Source organism: Aquarana catesbeiana, linkage group LG02 (genome assembly GCF_042186555.1).
Source record: "Aquarana catesbeiana isolate 2022-GZ linkage group LG02, ASM4218655v1, whole genome shotgun sequence".
NCBI lineage: Eukaryota > Metazoa > Chordata > Amphibia > Anura > Ranidae > Aquarana > Aquarana catesbeiana.
The window spans coordinates 260,540,344-260,560,210 of NC_133325.1; positions in this window are offsets into that span (position 1 = coordinate 260,540,344).

The window sequence follows — 19,867 nt, forward strand, 5'->3', positions numbered from 1 at the left end:
TTGTTTGTATCTTATCTATATAGTTAGCTGTTTTTTTTTTTAAGTACCTTCACCAGATGTTTCCTTGGTTTATTACCCCATTGGTACCTTTCTTAATTAAATTATAGGCCATTCGTGTTTCCTGCTCTATTGATTCTCTCAGAGCCTCCCTTTTTTGACTAAGTTTTAACAGAAGTTCCCTGTCTATTGTTATCTTATATTGCTTTTCTAGTTCATATACTTCTTTAGTTAGAATTCTTTAATTCTCCTTATTCCTATTTTTCCTTTATGAACCGACCATTATCAGGATACCTCTAATGTAGGCCTTATGGGGTTCCCATACAGTGGCTTCTGATATACCCTCCGTATTGTTAGTCCTAAAAAACTGCTCTAATTCTATCTTTATTCGCTCTTCTATATCTTTATCCTGTAGCAGTCCTTCATTCAATCTCCAACTATAACACCTTTGAGCCTCTCCTATCTTTAGTTGTAATGTCACCGAAGCATGGTCTGAGAAGGTCATTATTTGGACATTAGAATTGACCACAGCCTCCAGCAGCCTATGCTCAATCAAAAAAAAAAATTTATTCTGGAATACGTCCCATGTACAGGGGAGTGGAACGTGTCCCTTGCCCTGATGTGTTGCAATCTCCACACATCCACCAGTTGCCACTGATGCATTTTCTTTTTTAACTTATTCCTAGCTGCCATAGCAGTCTCCTGTACATGGGATGTAGTATCCTTCTTTGGCTCCAGACAGAGATTGAAGTCCCTCACTATAATTGCCCCTCCTTTCTTAAAGTCCATAAACTCCACTATAGCCCCATTAAGTATTTGATGTGGTTTTTGTTAGGGCCATATATGTTTGCCAGAGAATATTCGGCTCCATTCAATTTTCCCCACAGAAATAGGTAACGCCCATCTGGGTCCATCTTTCTCTCCTCTATGTCAAACCTCACTCCTCTGGCAAACCCTATGGCTACTCCCTTTGCTCGGTTCATAAGGGAGTCCCCATAGTACCATAATGGGAAATCTTTTGAAAATATTCTGCGATTCGAACCAGAAAAAAAGTGTGTCTCCTGCAACAGTACTACATCTGCTTTAAGGTGTTTTAGTTCACTTATTATGTTGGCCCTTTCTATAGGAGCATTTAGACCTCGCACATTATATGAGATTATATTTAAGCTAGATGACATTACCTATTTGTGGGAGTATCCTATTGGACATCACCAGTAAGAGATGGTCCAGGAACCGTGAAAAAAGGGTCAGTACTAATTCTTTCCGAGCAGGTGTCCCTTCCTGTCCAAACCCCAACCTCCCCCCCACACCCCCCTTCCCCCTCTCCCCCATGCGGGGGCATTTGGCCTCCCCAAGGCCCCATGATCTGTGGCCCACCAAACTCCTCTCGGCCCTACGGTTCATCCCCCTACAGGTTGAACTCTGAGTGTGTCTGTCGGACAGAACCAATACCCCCCCTATGTTTGGGGGCTCCCGTACACAACACACTCCCTCCCCCTCATCCCCCTCCCCCAGTCCAATCTCATTTCCCTTTCATCTTCTTCAGTATTTATTGCTTTCTTCTTTCTCTTCTACTCATTCTTATTTCTTCTTTGCTTTATGGAATTTTCTCCCAGCTAATTTCCACACCTGTTGTTCATCGGTATTAGCTGTATTTTCCTGTTTTTCCCACCAGCCAGGTATTTCCACTAATGGAACCTCCAGTCTGTTTCAGAATTTAACTGTATCTTCCGGAAATCTTAGAGTTGCTGATCGCCCCACTTTGCGTCCGATTAGGCAGGCTGGGAAGCCCCAAAAGTATTGAATGTTTTGTATCGTGAGCTGTTCTAGTAGGGGTTTGAGGATTCTTCTCCTAGCCAGGGTCTCTGGTGCAAGGTCTGGGAATGTCTGCAGAGTACTCTCACCAAATTTGGCGGGTTGATTGGTTTTAATATATGACCTAATCTGTTCTTTATCCTGAAAGTTATGGAATCTTGCGATCACATCTCTTGGGACATCTACGGCCATTTCTGCAGGCTTTCTGATCCTATGAATTCTTTCAAACTTTATTTTATTGTTTACTCCGGGGGGCATCCAACATATGACCAAATATTTTGTCCATTTTTTCTTGCAGGTCTTCCCTTTCTCCTGGCGTCTCTGGTAAGCCTCTGATCCTTAGATTTTTCCTGCGATTCTGATTTTCTTAGTCTTCTGTTTTATACATCATATGTGTCTGTTCTCTCTGCATCCCTTCCATCTTTGCCTTAAGCATTTTTATTTCGCCCGCCTGAGTATCCAGTCTTTCTTCTGTATCCTCAACCCTTTTTAAAATATGGTTCATGTCCTCATGCAGGGTTGCTATTTCTCCCTTTATAGACATTTACAGCCTCGCAAACATTTCCGCCATTTCTCCCTTTGTTGGTAATTGCTTTTTTTGTCTGGTTTCCATTATGGCTTCCTCCTCTAACTCCTCGCTTCTCGGTACCGGGGCTTCTGTATCCTCGAGCTGTTTTCTCTTCTTTTGTACTACCTCCTGCACTTTACTTTTTTGTCCCCGAGTGTCTCCCCAAGCTTTCTTTATTTCTCTCCTGTACCATATTTTTTTTTTATGGTACCTGGGCTAGCAATAACTCTAGGTGGGTTTACTCCTGCTCCCTTCGCCGTTTTACCCCTCATTTTTTTTTTTTTTTCAAGATTACTTATCCAGGGCGGAGGCATACCTTCCTGTGGCTCTATGCTCGGCAAAAATCCCTTTAGTAGGGGCTAAGTTTTATACAAAGTCCTATTCAGCAGGGAGAGCCAGGGTTTTTTTTCCCCTTTTTTGCCTTTGTAATAGTTTTATTTCATGCTTCTTTCAATTTGACTATTTAGCAGATCAGCAAGTCAGCTAACAGGTCTAGCAAGTTTGCAAGTTTAGCAGATTTAGCAGGTTAGCAGGTTAGCTAGCAGGTTTAGCGGGTTAGCAGGTTAGCAAGATCAAGGGGTTCTTGTACTCCCCCTTAAATATTCAACATCAGCTCAGTTACAAAAAAAAAAATTTCCTTTTTTTTTTTTTTCTTATTTACTCCCGGACTTTGTTTTGTCAGTTTTCACGGTTTATTCCAGCTCAGCCTTAGTCCATCAGGGCATCTATCCCTGTGTCTCTTGGTTCTTTACTCTGTGCAGGCTGTCTTCCACCCCTATGAGCTTCTTCTGTCTGCCCTCTATATGCATATGCCCTGGTCAAAACTCCTTTCATAGTATCATGCATTTATACCAGTCCAGCATTCCGACATTTTTGTGCAATCTGTACTTGTCTATGTGCAGTCAATATATGATGGTGCGTATAAGAGCATGACAAAAGGACTCACCCCCTTGCGACCACCGTCTCCGTTTAGCGTTTTGCAAATTACCTGCTTGATTTTGGAGTAGGGGGTCTGTAAGAGGTCAGACTCAGCTCCGCTCGTAGGGGTACACACTCCCGCAAATGCCCCGAAAGTTCCTTAATTTGTTCAGATCTCCTCCAGCTCTCTCACCAGCGTCTCGTGTGCCTAGTATCCTTTATGGGTCTCCTGCTCCCTCTAGTGGCGTCTTCCTGCAATGCAGGCACCAAATACACCACTGCTGTTTCTCCTCTCTCTCCAACAGCCGATCGAGGTAACCGAGTGTGGAACTCGTATTCGGTGTAGGGAAGCAGAAACTCCTTCCTCCCCGTTGGCGCTAGTAGGGGTCCTCGGCTCTGTCATCTGCGCTGTTTGGGCTGGGTCTCACAGGCGACTACGTGGGGTTAGGGGGGTCCCACAGGAGGGAGCATGGCGTGCCTCACAGGCTCAGCATCCGCTCCGGACCAATGCCCACATCAGGCACCTCCCTCCTCTGAGTTACCACAGTTTTTATATTGAGTCATGTCAGGTTAATCTCAAATAAAACTAGCGGAAATAAGCAAACTAGATATAACAAATACAAAGTTTTTCATTTCAACCCATGTCACCCTACTTCCCTCCCCCCCCCCAGTCTACCATCCCCACCACCCAACCCCTCACGGGTACCTCCCATGAAGGAAGGGGGATAGCCCCGAACAGTGGGGGGAGGCAAAGGCAAAACAGTAGAATACTCTGAGAGGTGCTCATAAACCAACAAACAAGACAAACATAAACATACAAAAACGTGTATGACATAACAAAACAAAAACATAAACAAATACATACACATAAGAACAAAATCAACATAACAAAACACAAACATGGGGGCTATCTTATTGCGAGGGCTAAAAAAGAAAAAATCATGCTCACTCCGCCCCTCTCCCCTTCCCAAAATGTCCGATCATACTCCCAAAGATAGAAGAGGAAAAAAAAAAACACAAAACCAGTGGATAATTTGACAGTTTATTATTGTCCAGCCACTGGGTTGCTAATTCCGGAGATGCAAATAAATGTGTGATAACCTGTGCAGTCACTTTAAGTTTGGCTGGGAAGAGTATAAAGTAGGATAAGTCCAACTGCCTCAATCACCGTTTCACTTTAATGAATCTCGCCCTTTGACGCTGCACTGCTGCTGAAAAATCAGGAAAAAAGCTTATTTTTGAACCATTTATCCTTATATCTGAGAGTTGTCTAGCTCTCTACAGGATAATGTCCCTATCTTTATAGTTCATCATTTTCAAAATCAGGGTCCTGGGTGCTCCCCCCACAGATGGTACTCTAGCAGGGACTTTATGAGCTCTTTCCACTGAAAAAAAGATGAAAAATATTCTGGGCCCATGGTAGATAAAAGCCATTTTTCTATATATTCATTGGGGGTATTTCCCTCTACCTGTTCAAGGAGGCCCACTATTGTTATATTATTATAACGGAGACGGCTCTCCATATCTTCCAATCGAGAGTCATGTATGGATAATTGTTGCATAGCCTTTTATTAGAATTCACAGCCATATTTAAAGAATCTTCCACTGTACTTATTCTCTCCTCGGCAGCTGTCATTATTTCTTTAAAAATTTGCATATCTTGTCTGATTGAAGTTAAATCCTCCCTCATTCCTTCCAGATTGTGGGAGAGAATATTCACAGAGTTGTTGCATGTGGTGATGGCTTTCAATATATCTGTGAGAGTAATTACGTTCTCTGTCTCGTCTCTGAAGTATTCATTATATTTATGAATTTGGCAGACTTATCACGTAAAGCATTTTCTGGGGTTCCATTACTCATTTTTTCTTCCAGGTGTTCCTGTTGGATTATTGCTCCTTCTCCATCCATACCCTGGGGTTTATCTTTACCACCAGGTGTTGCCTCTATACCTGCTCCCTGCGTTGAGGTAGAAGCCGCAGACAAAGTTTCTTCTTTATCTGTCTTTGGTGCGTGTGCAAATTTCTGGAGACGAGTAGCGATGTCTTGCGATTTTTCCTTCACAGTATTCTGTGTTTTCTTTTCAATACTGTTTTGTGCAGTACTTTCAGATATGGACTTTCAGCTCATCCTTACTACCAGTGTAAATAGACAACTTACATAAATTCCTTAAGATTTCAATAAAGCTAATAAATAATCCCAATGTGTCAAAAGCCTTATGAAGGTTAAAAGCTTCAGCCCCGGAAGAATTTACCCCCTTCCTGACTAGAGCACTTTTTGCGATTCGGCACTGTGTCGCTTTAACTGACAATTGTGCGGTCATGCAACATGGCTCCCAAACAAAATTGACGTCCTTTTTTTCCCACAAATAGAGCTTTCTTTTGGTGGTATTTGATCAGCTCTGCAGTTTTTATTTTTTGCGCTATAAACAAAAAAATAGCGACAATTTTGAAAAAAACGCATTATTTTTTACTTTTTGCTATAATAAATATCCCCCAAAAAAATTAAAAAAAACATTTTTTTCCTTAGTTTAGGCCGATACGTATTCTTCTACATATTTTTGGTAAAAAAAAAATCGCAATAAGCATTTATTTATTGGTTTGCGCAAAAGTTATAGTGTTTACAAAATAGGGGATAGTTGTATGGCATTTTATTAATATTTTTTTTTTTTACTAGTAATGGCGGTGATCAGCGATTTTTATTGTGACTGCGACATTATGGCGGACACCTCAGACATGTATGACACATTTTTGGGCCCATTGTCATTTATACATCAATCAGTGCTATTCAAATGCACTGATTCCTGTGTAAATGACATTGGCAATGAAGGGGTTAACCACTAGGTGGCAGTGTAGGGGTTAAGTATGTCCTGGGGAATGTTTCTAACTGTAGGGGGGGAGTGGTTACGTGTGACATGTCACTGATCTCTGCTCCTGATCACAGGGAACAGAGATCAGTGACACTGTCACTAGGCAGAAAAGGAGATGCTTGTTTACATTAGCATCTCCCCATTCTTCCTCTCCGTAAGGCGATCGCAGGTATCCCCGCAGCGATCGAGTCCGCGGGACCCGCGACCCAACTCCCGGCCAGCACGCAAGCAATGGCACAGCAGCAAATTTAAAGAGACATACGTGTATGCCCATTTGCCCAGCCGTGCCATTCTGCTGACGTACATTGGCGTGCGCCGGTAAGGGAACCGGTTAACCACTTGCCGACCGCCGCACGACTATATACGTCGACAGAGCGGCACGGGCAGGCAAAAGGACGTATATGTACGTCCTTGCCTGCCCGCGGGTGGGGGGTCCGATCGGACCCCCCCCCGGTGCCTGCGGCGGTCGGCAAATCTCCCCCGGCGATCGGAGGTGAGGGGGAGGCCATCCATTCGTGGCCCCCCCTCGCGATCGCTCTCAGCCAATGGGATCATTTCCCTGCCTCTGTATTGTACACAGAGGCAGAGGAAATGATGTCATCTCTCCTCGGCTCGGTATTTTCCATTCCGGGCCGAGGAGAGAAGACTGCAATGTAAGTGCACCAACACACTACACACAGTAGAACATGCCAGGCACACTAAACACCCCGATCCCCCCCCCGATCGCCCCCCGATCCCCCCCCAATCACCCCCCCCCGTCACAAACTGACACCAAGCAGGTTTTTTTTTTTTTTTTTTTTTTCTGATTACTGTATTGGTGTCAGTTTGTGACAGTTACAGTGTCAGGGCAGTGAGTGTTAGGCCCCCTGTAGGTCTAGGGTACCCCCCTAACCCCCCCAATAAAGTTTTAACCCCTTGATCACCCCCTGTCACCAGTGTCGCTAAGCGATCATTTTTCTGATCGCTGTATTAGTGTCGCTGGTGATGCTAGTTAGGGACGTAAATATTTAGGTTCGCCGTCAGAGTTTTATAGTGACAGGGACCCCCATATACTATCTAATAAATGTTTTAACCCCTTGATTGCCCCCTAGTTAACCCTTTCACCACTGATCACTGTATAACCGTTACGGGTGACGCTGGTTAGTTTGTTTATTTTTTATAGTGTCAGGGCACCCGCCGTTTATTACCGAATAAAGATTTAGCCCCCTGATCGCCCGGCGGTGATATGCGTCGCCCCAGGCAGCGTCAGATTAGCGCCAGTACCGCTAACACCCACGCACGCAGCATACGCCTCCCTTAGTGGTATAGTATCTGTACAGATCAATATCTGATCCGATCAGATCTATACTAGCGTCCCCAGCAGTTTAGGGTTCCCAAAAACACAGTGTTAGTGGGATCAGCCCAGATACCTGCTAGCACCTGCGTTTTGCCCCTCCGCCCAGCTCGGCCCAGCCCACCCAAGTGCAGTATCGATCGATCACTGTCACTTACAAAACACTAAACGCATAACTGCAGCGTTCGCAGAGTCAGGCCTGATCCCTGCGATCGCTAACAGTTTTTTTGGTAGCATTTTGGTGAAATGGCAAGCACCAGCCCCAGGCAGCGTCAGGTTAGTGCCAGTACCGCTAACACCCACGCACCGTACACCTCCCTTAGTGGTATAGTATCTGAACGCATCAATATCTGATCCGATCAGATCTATACTAGCGTCCCCAGCAGTTTAGGGTTCCCAAAAACGCAGTGTTAGCGGGATCAACCCAGATACCTGCTAGCAACTGCGTTTTACCCCTCCGCCCGGCCCAGCCCAGCCCACCCAAGTGCAGTATCGATCGATCACTGTCACTTACAAAACACTAAACGCATAACTGCAGCGTTCGCAGAGTCAGGCCTGATCCCTGCGATCGCTAACAGTTTTTTTTGTAGCGTTTTGGTGAACTGGCAAGCACCAGCCCCAGGCAGCGTCAGGTTAGTGCCAGTAGCGCTAACACCCACGCACGCACTGTACACCTCCCTTAGTGGTATAGTATCTGAACTGATCAATATCTGATCCGATCAGATCTATACTGGCGTCCCCAGCAGTTTAGGGTTCCCAAAAACGCAGTGTTAGCGGGATCAGCCCAGATACCTGCTAGCACCTGCGTTTTGCCCCTCCGCCCGGCCCAGCCCAGCCCACCCAAGTGCAGTATCGATCGATCACTGTCACTTACAAAACACTAAACACATAACTGCAGCGTTCGCAGAGTCAGGCCTGATCCCTGCGATCGTTAACAGTTTTTTTGGTAGCGTTTTGGTGAACTGGCAAGCGCCAGCGGCCTAGTACACCCCGGTCGTAGTCAAACCAGCACTGCAGTAACACTTGGTGACGTGGCGAGTCCCATAAGTGCAGTTCAAGCTGGTGAGGTGGCAAGCACAAGTAGTGTCCCGCTGCCACCAAGAAGACAAACACAGGCCCGTCATGCCCATAGTGCCCTTCCTGCTGCATTCGCCAATCCTAATTGGGAACCCACCACTTCTGCAGCGCCCGTACTTCCCCCATTCACATCCCCAACCAAATGCAGTCGGCTGCATGAGAGGCATTTTTATGTCCTCCCGAGTACCCCTACCCAACGAACCCCCCCAAAAAAGATGTTGTGTCTGCAGCAAGCGCGGATATAGGCGTGACACCCACTATTATTGTCCCTCCTGTCCTGACAATCCTGGTCTTTGCATTGGTGAATGTTTTGAACGCTACCATTCACTAGCTGAGTATTAGCGTAGGGTACAGCATTGCACAGACTAGGATACACTTTCACAGGGTCTCCCAAGATGCCATCGCATTTTGAGAGACCCGAACCTGGAACCGGTTACAGTTATAAAAGTTACAGTTACAAAAAAAGTGTAAAAAAAAAAAAAAAAAAAAAACACAAACAAAAATATAAAATAAAAAATAATAGTTGTCGTTTTATTGTTCTCTCTCTATTCTCTCTTTCTCTATTCTCTCTATTGTTCTGCTCTTTTTTACTGTATTCTATTCTGCAATGTTTTATTGTTATTATGTTTTATCATGTTTGCTTTTCAGGTCTGCAATTTTTTATACTTTACCGTTTACTGTGCTTTATTGTTAACCATATTTTTGTCTTCAGGTACAGCATTCACGACTTTGAGTGGTTATACCAGAATGATGCTTGCAGGTTTAGGTATCATCTTGGTATCATTCTTTTCAGCCAGCGGTCGGCTTTCATGTAGAAGCAATCCTAGCAGCTAATTAGCCTCTAGACTGCTTTTACAAGCAGTGGGAGAGAATGCCCCCCCCCCCCACCGTCTTCCGTGTTTTTCTCTGGCTCTCCTGTCTCAACAGGGAACCTGAGAATGCAGCCGGTGATTCAGCCAGCTGACCATAGAGCTGATCAGAGACCAGAGTGGCTCCAAACATCTCTATGGCCTAAGAAACCGGAAGCTACGAGCATTTTATGACTTAGATTTTGCCGGATGTAAATAGCGCCATTGGGAAATTGGGAAAGCATTTTATCATACCGATCTTGGTGTGGTCAGATGCTTTGAGGGCAGAGGAGAAATCTAGGGTCTAATAGACCCCAATTTTTTCAAAAAAGAGTACCTGTCACTACCTATTGCTATCATAGGGGATATTTACATTCCCTGAGATAACAATAAAAATGATTAAAAAAAAAAAAAAATGAAAGGAACAGTTTTAAAATAAGATAAAAAAGCAAAAAAATAATAAAGAAAAAAAAAAAAAAAAAAAGCACCCCTGTCCCCCCTGCTCTCGCGCTAAGGCGAACGCAAGCGTCGGTCTGGCGTCAAATGTAAACAGCAATTGCACCATGCATGTGAGGTATCACCGCGACGGTCAGATCGAGGGCAGTAATTTTAGCAGTAGACCTCCTCTGTAAATCTAAAGTGGTAACCTGTAAAGGCTTTTAAAGGCTTTTAAAAATGTATTTATTTTGTTGTCACTGCACGTTTGTGCGCAATTGTAAAGCATGTCATGTTTGGTATCCATGTACTCGGCCTAAGATCATCTTTTTTATTTCATCAAACATTTGGGCAATATAGTGTGTTTTAGTGCATTAAAATGTAAAAAAGTGTGTTTTTTCCCCAAAAAATGCGTTTGAAAAATCGCTGCGCAAATACTGTGTGAAAAAAAAAAATTAAACACCCACCATTTTAATCTGTAGGGCATTTGCTTTAAAAAAATATATAATGTGTGGGGGTTCAAAGTAATTTTCTTGCAAAAAAAAATAATTTTTTCATGTAATCAAAAAGTGTCAGAAAGGGCTTTGTCTTCAAGTGGTTAGAAGAGTGGGTGATGTGTGACATAAGCTTCTAAATGTTGTGCATAAAATGCCAGGACAGTTCAACCCCCCCCCAAATGACCCCATTTTGGAAAGTAGACACCCCAAGCTATTTGCTGAGAGGCATGTCGAGTCCATGGAATATTTTATATTGTGACACAAGTTGCGGGAAAGAGACAAATTATTATTTTTTTTTTTTTTTTTTGCACAAAGTTGTCACTAAATGATATATTGCTCAAACATGCCATGGGAATATGTGAAATTACACCCCAAAATACATTCTGTTGCTTCTCCTGAGTACGGGGATACCACATGTGTGAGACTTTTTGGGAGCCTAGCCACGTATGGGACCCCGAAAACCAAGCACCGCCTTCAGGCTTTCTAAGGGCGTAAATTTTTGATTTCACTCTTCACTGCCTATCACAGTCTCGGAGGCCATGGAATGCCCAGGTGGCACAAACCCCCCCCAAATGACCCCATTTTGGAAAGTAGACACCCCAAGCTATTTGCTGAGAGGTATAGTGAGTATTTTGCAGACCTCACTTTTTGTCACAAAGTTTTGAAAATTAAAAAAAGAAAAAAAAAATTTTTTTTTTTGTCTTTCTTCATTTTCAAAAACAAATGAGAGCTGCAAAATACTCACCATGCCTCTCAGCAAATAGCTTGGGGTGTCTACTTTCCAAAATGGGGTCATTTGGGGGGGGTTTGTGCCACCTGGGCATTCCATGGCCTCCGAAACTGTGATAGGCAGTGAAGAGTGAAATCAAAAATGTACACCCTTAGAAATCCTGAAGGCGGTGATTGGTTTTCGGGGTCCCGTACGCGGCTAGGCTCCTAAAAAGTCCCACACATGTGGTATCCCCGTACTCAAGAGAAGCAGCAGAATGTATTTTGGGGTGCAATTCCACATATGCCCATGACCTGTGTGAGCAATATATCATTTAGTGACAACTTTGTGCAAAAAAAAAATAAATAAATAAATAAATTGTCACTTTCCCGCAACTTGTGTCAAAATATAAAATATTCCATGGACTCAACATGCCTCTCAGCAAATAGCTTGGGGTGTCTACTTTCCAAAATGGGGTCATTTGGGGGGGGGGGGTTTGTGCCATCTGGGCATTTTATGGCCTTCAAAACTGTGATAGGTAGTGAGGAGTAAAATCAAAAATGTACGCCCTTAGAAATCCTGAAGGCAGTGATTGGTTTTCGGGGCCCCGTATGCGGCTAGGCTCCCAAAAAGTCCCACACATGTGGTATCTCCATACTCAGGAGAAGCAGCTAAATGTATTTTGGGGTGCAATTCCACATATGCCCATGGCCTGTGTGAGCAATATATCATTTAGTGACAACTTTTTGTAATTTTTTTTTTTTTTTTTTTCATTATTCAATCACTTGGGACAAAAAAAATGAATATTCAATGGGCTCAACATGCCTCTCAGCAATTTCCTTGGGGTGTCTACTTTCCAAAATGGGGTCATTTGTGGGGGTTTTGTACTGCCCTGTCATTTTAGCACCTCAAGAAATGACATAGGCAGTCATAAATTAAAGACTGTGTAAATTCCAGAAAATGTACCCTAGTTTGTAGGCGCTATAACTTTTGCGCAAACCAATAAATATACACTTATTGACATTTTTTTTACCAAAGACATGTGGCCAAATACATTTTGGCCTAAATGTATGACTAAAATTGAGTTTATTGGATTTTTTTTAGAACAAAAAGTAGAAAATATCATTTTTTTTCAAAATTTTCGGTCTTTTTCCGTGTATAGCGCAAAAAATAAAAACGGCAGAGGTGATCAAATACCATCAAAAGAAAGCTCTATTTGTGGGAAGAAAAGGACGCAAATTTCGTTTGGTTACAGCATTGCATGACCGCGCAATTAGCAGTTAAAGCGACGCAGTGCCAAATTGTAAAAAGTGCTCTGGTCAGGAAGGGGGTAAATCCTTCCGGGGCTGAAGTGGTTAATAGAGAGCAGAATTGCCTTCCTTGTTAAGGAGAGAATGAAAGTAGGATTGCACAAGCAAAATTTAATCTTTAGCTCGTTGAATTTGATCAGGAGCCTGTCTATTCCTAACACAACTTACCTGGTCTGGATGTAGTTAATCTTCTAAAAAAGTGTTCGTTCACACTGCCAAGGCTTTACTCAATATTTTAATATCAAAGTTTATGAGTGAGATTGGCCTAAAGTTTTCTGCTTCTGAGGGATCCTTCCCTGGCTTGGGGATCCCATCAATAAATTCAGATTTTCCTACTCAACCTAATTTGTTACCTTTATTTGATAAAGTTAAAGGATAAGTTCACCTTTGGGAACATGTTCCACCCGATTTTAGGGTGGAACATGTAACATGTTCCCAATTCTGCAGCCACTGCCCCCCGTAGCAACAGTATGGAGAGAAGTTCCCCGTACTAGCTGTTACTGTTTGAAAACAGCACAACCATGCAGTGTTCCACCCACACGGCTGCATCATTCAGACACACAGCTCTGTGTGTCTGAATGAACTACAAGCCCCTTAGTGGCTGTCGGCTCATAGTTCTCCATTAACCACTACGGTGCTGTGGAGCACTGTGGTAGTTCATTGAGTCTTCCTGTCAGGGAGTATTGGCTTACCTGTATGGGAGGTAGGGGTCAGCAGATACACTGACAGTGTGCAGAAGACCTGCATGGCATTAGCGATCTGCTGATCGCTGGTGCAATGCTTTCCAGGCTCCTACTACAAAAAAATAATAAATGCACATTTGTTTACTTGCAAAATGTTCATGGGTCTAGGATTTAATTTGCAGTGTGCCTTATCACCTTGGGTAAAGTACTAGCTCAGAGTAAGTTTCACTTTTGTTGTGAGGCACAGATTCATTTCTTTACCAAGGAATTCAATTTGTGACTTTGTGTAGGTTTCTATTTATAAGCTTTCACTAGCTGTTGAAACTCATTGGGTTTTGTTTCTATCAAAGAATCACTGGCCTTATTTAGTCCGAATTGTATAATTTGACATCTCACTGTTGCTTTGTGAACTGATCAGTTAATGAGTAGGCCCACCTTAACTTTTGCCCAGTCTGCCCCCTTTTCAGCAGCAGCTGAAATTCATATATAGAAGTGCGTTTTCTTTTTTGGGGGGAAATAAATACCCCATACTCATTCACATAGGAGTTGATTTCTGTGAGCCCCTTAATATTAAGGGGGGATTCCAGATTCTAATAAGCCCTCTGCCACCCGCACCCCACAATCACAGGCCAGGGTTGTGGAGAAGAGGGCTTCCTTCTCATCAACAGAGAGTGCAGAGAAGAGCAATTAATCTGATAAAAAGGGTTCAGGTGAAAAGGGTACTCCCCCAAAACATGTAAGCTAATATGCTATACTGAGGCACTGTTTATGGCTGCAATGAAGCATTGATGGTCAATTGGTTGTGTCTTTTAGTCAGAGTAACCTTGTATTTATGATAGGGTTATGATATGTTTAACATTTTTTTTTTTTAGAAACTCTGGAGGCTGCCTTGTGAATTAGTAAGACAGTGGTAAGCTGTGTGGAGAAGACTTCTGGCAGCTGTGCAGCAAAGAGCTGTCAGAAAGAATGGGTTGGTAACCCAGAAGACAAATTCACAGAGATACAGCAGGGAACTGTGTAATCTATCACAGCTTGAAGATTACATCTCCTAACCAAGCTACCCTCCTATCCTCTGATGCAAGGAGTAGTGGTAAAATGAGAGAGCTGGATTGATGAGTGAGTAGCAGAGCATTCTGGATACACTGAATATGTTTTAAGATTGGAGACTGATCTGAGTACAAAGAGAGAGAGCTGTGTTTTAAACAGCTGCAGTGAAGACATGCAAGGATATTGTGAGCCTCTGATAAACACTTTGATATGTATTGGTTTTGAGTGATTGATTGCTTCTTCAATTTTTCCCATAAGTGGATCATTAGGGAAACAGTTGTGATGTATGAGATGTTCCAAAGTGACTGCACTTGTACAATGAACCAATAGTCACTAGCTTACTTTTTTCCTTCTGATGGAAGTTTCTAATGCTTTTGATGTAATAGTTTATTGGTTTATTCGTTGCTCTACTCATTACATTTTTACATTGTTATGTACTCATCCTGTTCATAAATCGATATGTTTAGCTTTATTGCTATTTGAATATTGTACCACCATCCTGTATGTACTCAGTTTATCAATCTTTGTTATAGTTAAAAAATAATAAACAAATTTTACGAGATATTCCAAAGTGTAGGGGCAATTGCTGGTACAACGTTGGATATGTGTACATGTCACTATTGGGCACACTAACCAAAGAAGGTGTATCAACTGCATGATCCCAGGAGGAGACGAGTGCACTGAGAGTTTCTCTGTTTATTTTAAATAAACTGATAATAGATGTGAGGAAATATTAGCTGAACTGAATTTACTCTCTCTTGAGAAGAGTCAATGGGGTGGGCATGATCAATGTGTATAAATACATAAATAGTCGATATACGATCTTGATGCAACATGATTCAACTTAAGTTATTGCCAAAGAATGCAAAATTAAGAAATTGCTTGCACTTCAATATCTGCAGAAGCATGTCCCCACATCTGCATACTTCAGTGTACAAGAAACCCACTGGCAGCAAAGTTCTGAGTCTTAAAACAGTTTAGGTGAGTAATATTTAGAGAAAGGAGGGTGCATCGACATAGTGCATTACCAAAAATAAATTTTTATTCCAAATATGACCAGCAATGGTTGTACTCACATACAGACATTGTATATAGACATATTACAGCAAAAGCACATGCAAATAGTCTCTGTTCCGACGAACCAGTAATGCCGGAAGATCAGGCGATGTTTGGAGTGGATAACGCATTTCAAGGGAGAACCCTCTTCTTCAGAGGCAAAGATCACATTGGCTCTGAAGAAGAGGGTTCTCCTTTGAAACACGTTAGCCACTCCAAACATCACCTGGTCTTCCGGCATCACTGGTTCATCGCAATAGATCTGAAAGAGACTGTTTGCATCTGCTTTTGCTGTGATATGTCTATATATAACATCTGTTTGTGAGTACAACCATTGCTGTTTTTATTTAGAATAAAACTTTTTTTTGGTAATGCACTAGGTCAGTGCGCCGTCCTTTCTTTTTTCCTTTTTTATTTTTCAGCTTTAAGGATACTCATTGTCCTGAGGAAGGCAGCAAGGCCATAGGCATTGAAAAGAGTTGTCTCCATTACACATCCCTAGACCTACCACCCAAGCGCAGGAAAATTGTTCTGTAAGGTTTAGGTGAGTACCATAATGTTACTTATTCCACCTATCCATCAATCATTACCCTTTCAGCTTTTGGATCTTAAGGTTGACCCAGATGGTAAATGCATAATGATGCATGTACTGGTGAACTGCATTCAATTAATCATTGTTGGCCTTTATCTGCTTCCTGCACTCATACCCAGCTGTTCTACAAGATAGCAACTAACTAATGGCTTGTTACCCTACTGATAATAACCTCTTTATGGGCATTTGAATATCATTCCATGTCCACAGAAGCATAGGTTTACCCTAAATTTACTTTACTATTTTCTTTCCTAATAATCTAAAAGCACTGACATACATAAGCTCACTGATGTCTGGAGGTGGTAGTATTCTGAAAGTAAAGAGTTTACCTGTTATTCTGCTACTCAGCACCATGCCCTGAATAGATCTTACTTACATCTTCAATGCTTTTCTGCTGAGAATCTTAACTGCCACCTCTAGACTATCCGTCAGACTCTGGAGACTCTCTAGAAACTGGATTTCAGATCACCAAGCAGAACATTAGACCCTTGATTTCATTTTAGGAGTAATGGGCTATGAACATTAACACTGCTTCACTTGTTGTGGTGAGGGAGGTCTCAAAAGCATATCAGGCTGTTATAGGTAGAGACTGTAATGAGAGTAAGGCACAGTTTCATCAAATGAAATCCTATATCAAACAGCTAGAGACGCTATTTGTGACTTCCCCAAATGACCAAACCTCCCAGGAGCGTCTTCTACTTCATACAGACATGACCAAGAAAAATCTCCTCCATTAATCTCAGCAGGTTTTGACCAGTATTTACACAGTGTAACTGCAGTGTATCTAGGTTATGGGGTGCAAGTGGTATTCTACTAACAGGTCTGATAGTTGTTAAAGATCATTTGGTAGACTAAAACCTTATCCTTTACAAATCTAGGGCCACATACTTTATGAAGAACTTCACTTTCTTAATCAACATTGACTATTTTTAATCCTTATGCTGCTAGCATTAGTAAATAGATAGGAAAGTATATCATATTTACTTGCTTTAAACTTTTTTTACAGTTCTTCGGTTACTTAAGGGTTTCCAGGACTAGACAAATGATGTCATAAATCTCAGGAGTCTTTAGGAGGAGAGGAGGGGTTTTCTCAGCTTAGCACACCCCCCAGCCTGCATGCCTGAGCTAAGGGCAGATGGATTTCAGGAAACAAATGCTATATGAATTTTCTAACTTTACTTTTGATGGCCATGACCAGAAATGTAAGGGAGTGTTTTTCAAAGTGTTTTTTTTTTTAGCAGGATCCTGAGCAGCTTCATGAGGACGTGCTGTGCAGGAAATGCATAGAGGCTGAGCCACTGACGTCATATCCAGCCCTTTGTCCACATCTCATCTGGGTTCTTTGGAATGCACAACGAGGTACACAAGCGGTGGCAAAGGCATATAATGATTCAAGCTGTTTGTGTTGGTGTCGCAATGGCACCTGGTAAATGTGAGTACATGGTTATTAAATGCTGATTTCAATTTTTTTATAAATCATAATACATACTTTGGACTTCTCAACATGCAACCCCCAAATACAAGAAGCAGAGTAGTATTGCTCATTTTTCAGTTATACTACTGTGAAAGAGCACTGGTAACAATTCTGATCGTTTTGCCCCTTTACCTCCTTGGGACATTCCCACCTTGCTCAAGCTATAGGCCATACTAGATCCCCAGTTTTGAACTCAATGCAATATTAAGACCCTGCAAAACATCATAAATAATGGTACCCTACTCACCCCTGATGCTCCTAAGGTCAAATATAACCTACCCAGTTCAACAGCTATGGTATGTGTTACCAGATTAATTTCCTAACTCTATAATCCTACAGTCTGACCTCACTGAAGCATATCTGTTCCAAGATGGGCTACTGTCAGCTACAGCTTTGCTGCCGATCTGTTACCTATATTAAAAGTGTTACTAAACTCACAACAGTACAATCAGTCTGTACTGTATTTGCAGTAAAGCATGATTGTTATACTCACTGTGGAACCTAAGGGGTTAATTCTCTGCATTGTGTAAAAATACTGTTTGATGCTGTCTTCTCTTATCCACCCCTTATTTTACTGTTGATAGAACAGAGCCCTATGAGGCATTTTGCATATGCTCAGTTTCATGTGTATTGCTAGATAATATTTTTGGGAGGGTGTATGTAATCAGCACAGGGTCAAGCAGAGTCAGGAGTGGTCATGCAGCCTCATAAAACAGTCCGAGGAGAATGAAAATTCCTCCTACAAGTTTTAACCAGTACTTGGCTGGACACTGATAGAAGTCACAAGAATGCTATAAACAGCTGATGAGAAAAGTTATTTAGCAGGTTGTATTTGCTAAAATCATTGCATTTCCATGTTCTGTGAACTGTGGGAGACCAGATAAAGTGAATGCAGGGTCCTGGGTTTAGTAACACTTTAACTACAAGGTCCTGCTTTTATTTGTTATCCCACTTGTTTGCTATTGATTCAGTTAGCTGCACAGCAATCTCAGCCATGCCATCTCATTTTCTATTTAAAGTGGAAATAGAGGGAGGGGCGTGGCCGGAAGTGGATGGAGGTGAGAGAAGTGGAGTGAGTGCGAGTGTTTGTCCTGCTCCATGAAGCCCCGTGGATAATGTAGCTACCTCATATCAGCACGATAGCCCTTACTACTCTCTGACCGGATGTGCGGCGATTGACGGGGACATGGGGATCTGTCAGGTCCCCTTTCCAGTCCCCGCCTCTGCTGCTGCGCTATTGGTCGGGTACCGCCGTCTTGCTGCACCCGACCGGGCGCACGCGCAGTGGTGGATCTCTTTCTCCTGCTGTTTCTGCGTCGTTCGGCCGCTGCGTAAGTACGGTGTCATGCCCGACACATGCGCAGTAGCCATCAGTCGGGCTGGAAGACGACACGCTATTTCCGAGCTGCGTCTTCCGGTGGGGGATCATATTTAAGCGTGCACCGTGACCCCACATGCTCAGTGAATGCTACCCCACTTATAGGCCACATCGGGCTCCATACCGTTTTTTGAACAAATACAGGTAACTTATTTACAGCAGTAAAGCTGATACAATGCAGAGCTATTTCTATATCCTAACTTATTTGATTGTTTGCTATTATTTTTACTTAAGAACTGCAATCTGTTAAACCATCAACTACCTGTAAGACTGTTTATGGTCACTGAATGCTTCAAAACTGGAATGGTCCGAGGCATTTATCATACCCCATACACAATTGCACCACTTTGACTATGTAATGAGCTGAACATCTGCTTGACCGTCAATACAGGTGTAGATGCAATCGCTTTGGGCAATCATAGATGGTAAGTCACCCCTTAAAATCTGTGTAAATAAATTATATTCAAGCCTACACACTCAATTAATTATCTGCAGGCTCCAATTTTGCCCCTTCTTTTAATGTGCTATATAGCATTATTGATTTATATTTATACTTGTAGTATCATAGTTTAGAAGAGTTTTGGATGGAGTTAGCATAAGGATGGGTATAAATATTCCACCTAGAGACATTTATTATTACTATATCTATATGACCTATAAAAATTCTACCAATTATTCTATTCTATACATGCATCTCCTAATGGCTATATTATAGCTAGATTGGGGCAATACGTTAAGGGACAGTCTACCATTATATACACTATTATCCTCGGGGTATATATATGGGGGTGGTAACCCCTGAAGATATACATACACCACATTAGCCTATATTTTTTCCTTGTCAAAAGAAGTTTATTGAGTATACAATATTATAAAGATACATAAAGTAAGTTTACAAGGATCTATAAAGTAAGCTCATTGTTTTACAGTAGGGATTATATAGGTAAATATCATGAAATTTCAAATATTAAACATTGGGTACACGTAAACCTAAATTAAAGATATATATCATTTCCTTAGTTACTTTTGTAGGTATTTAAATGATTTATACCTACTATATATATTGTTTACAGGTAGAGTGTATATAGGTCAAATAAATTCTGATAATGAGCTTTGATCGTAAGGTGGAGAAAAGGAAAGAGAAAGAAGAAAAAGGGTAGAAAGGCAGAGGTATGGTCCACAAGGTTGTCCCGCTCGTCAGTTTATTATTCTTTTTAGTTCTCTTTGAAGCCTTAGAATGGGTGTCTCTGTAAGTCATTTAATC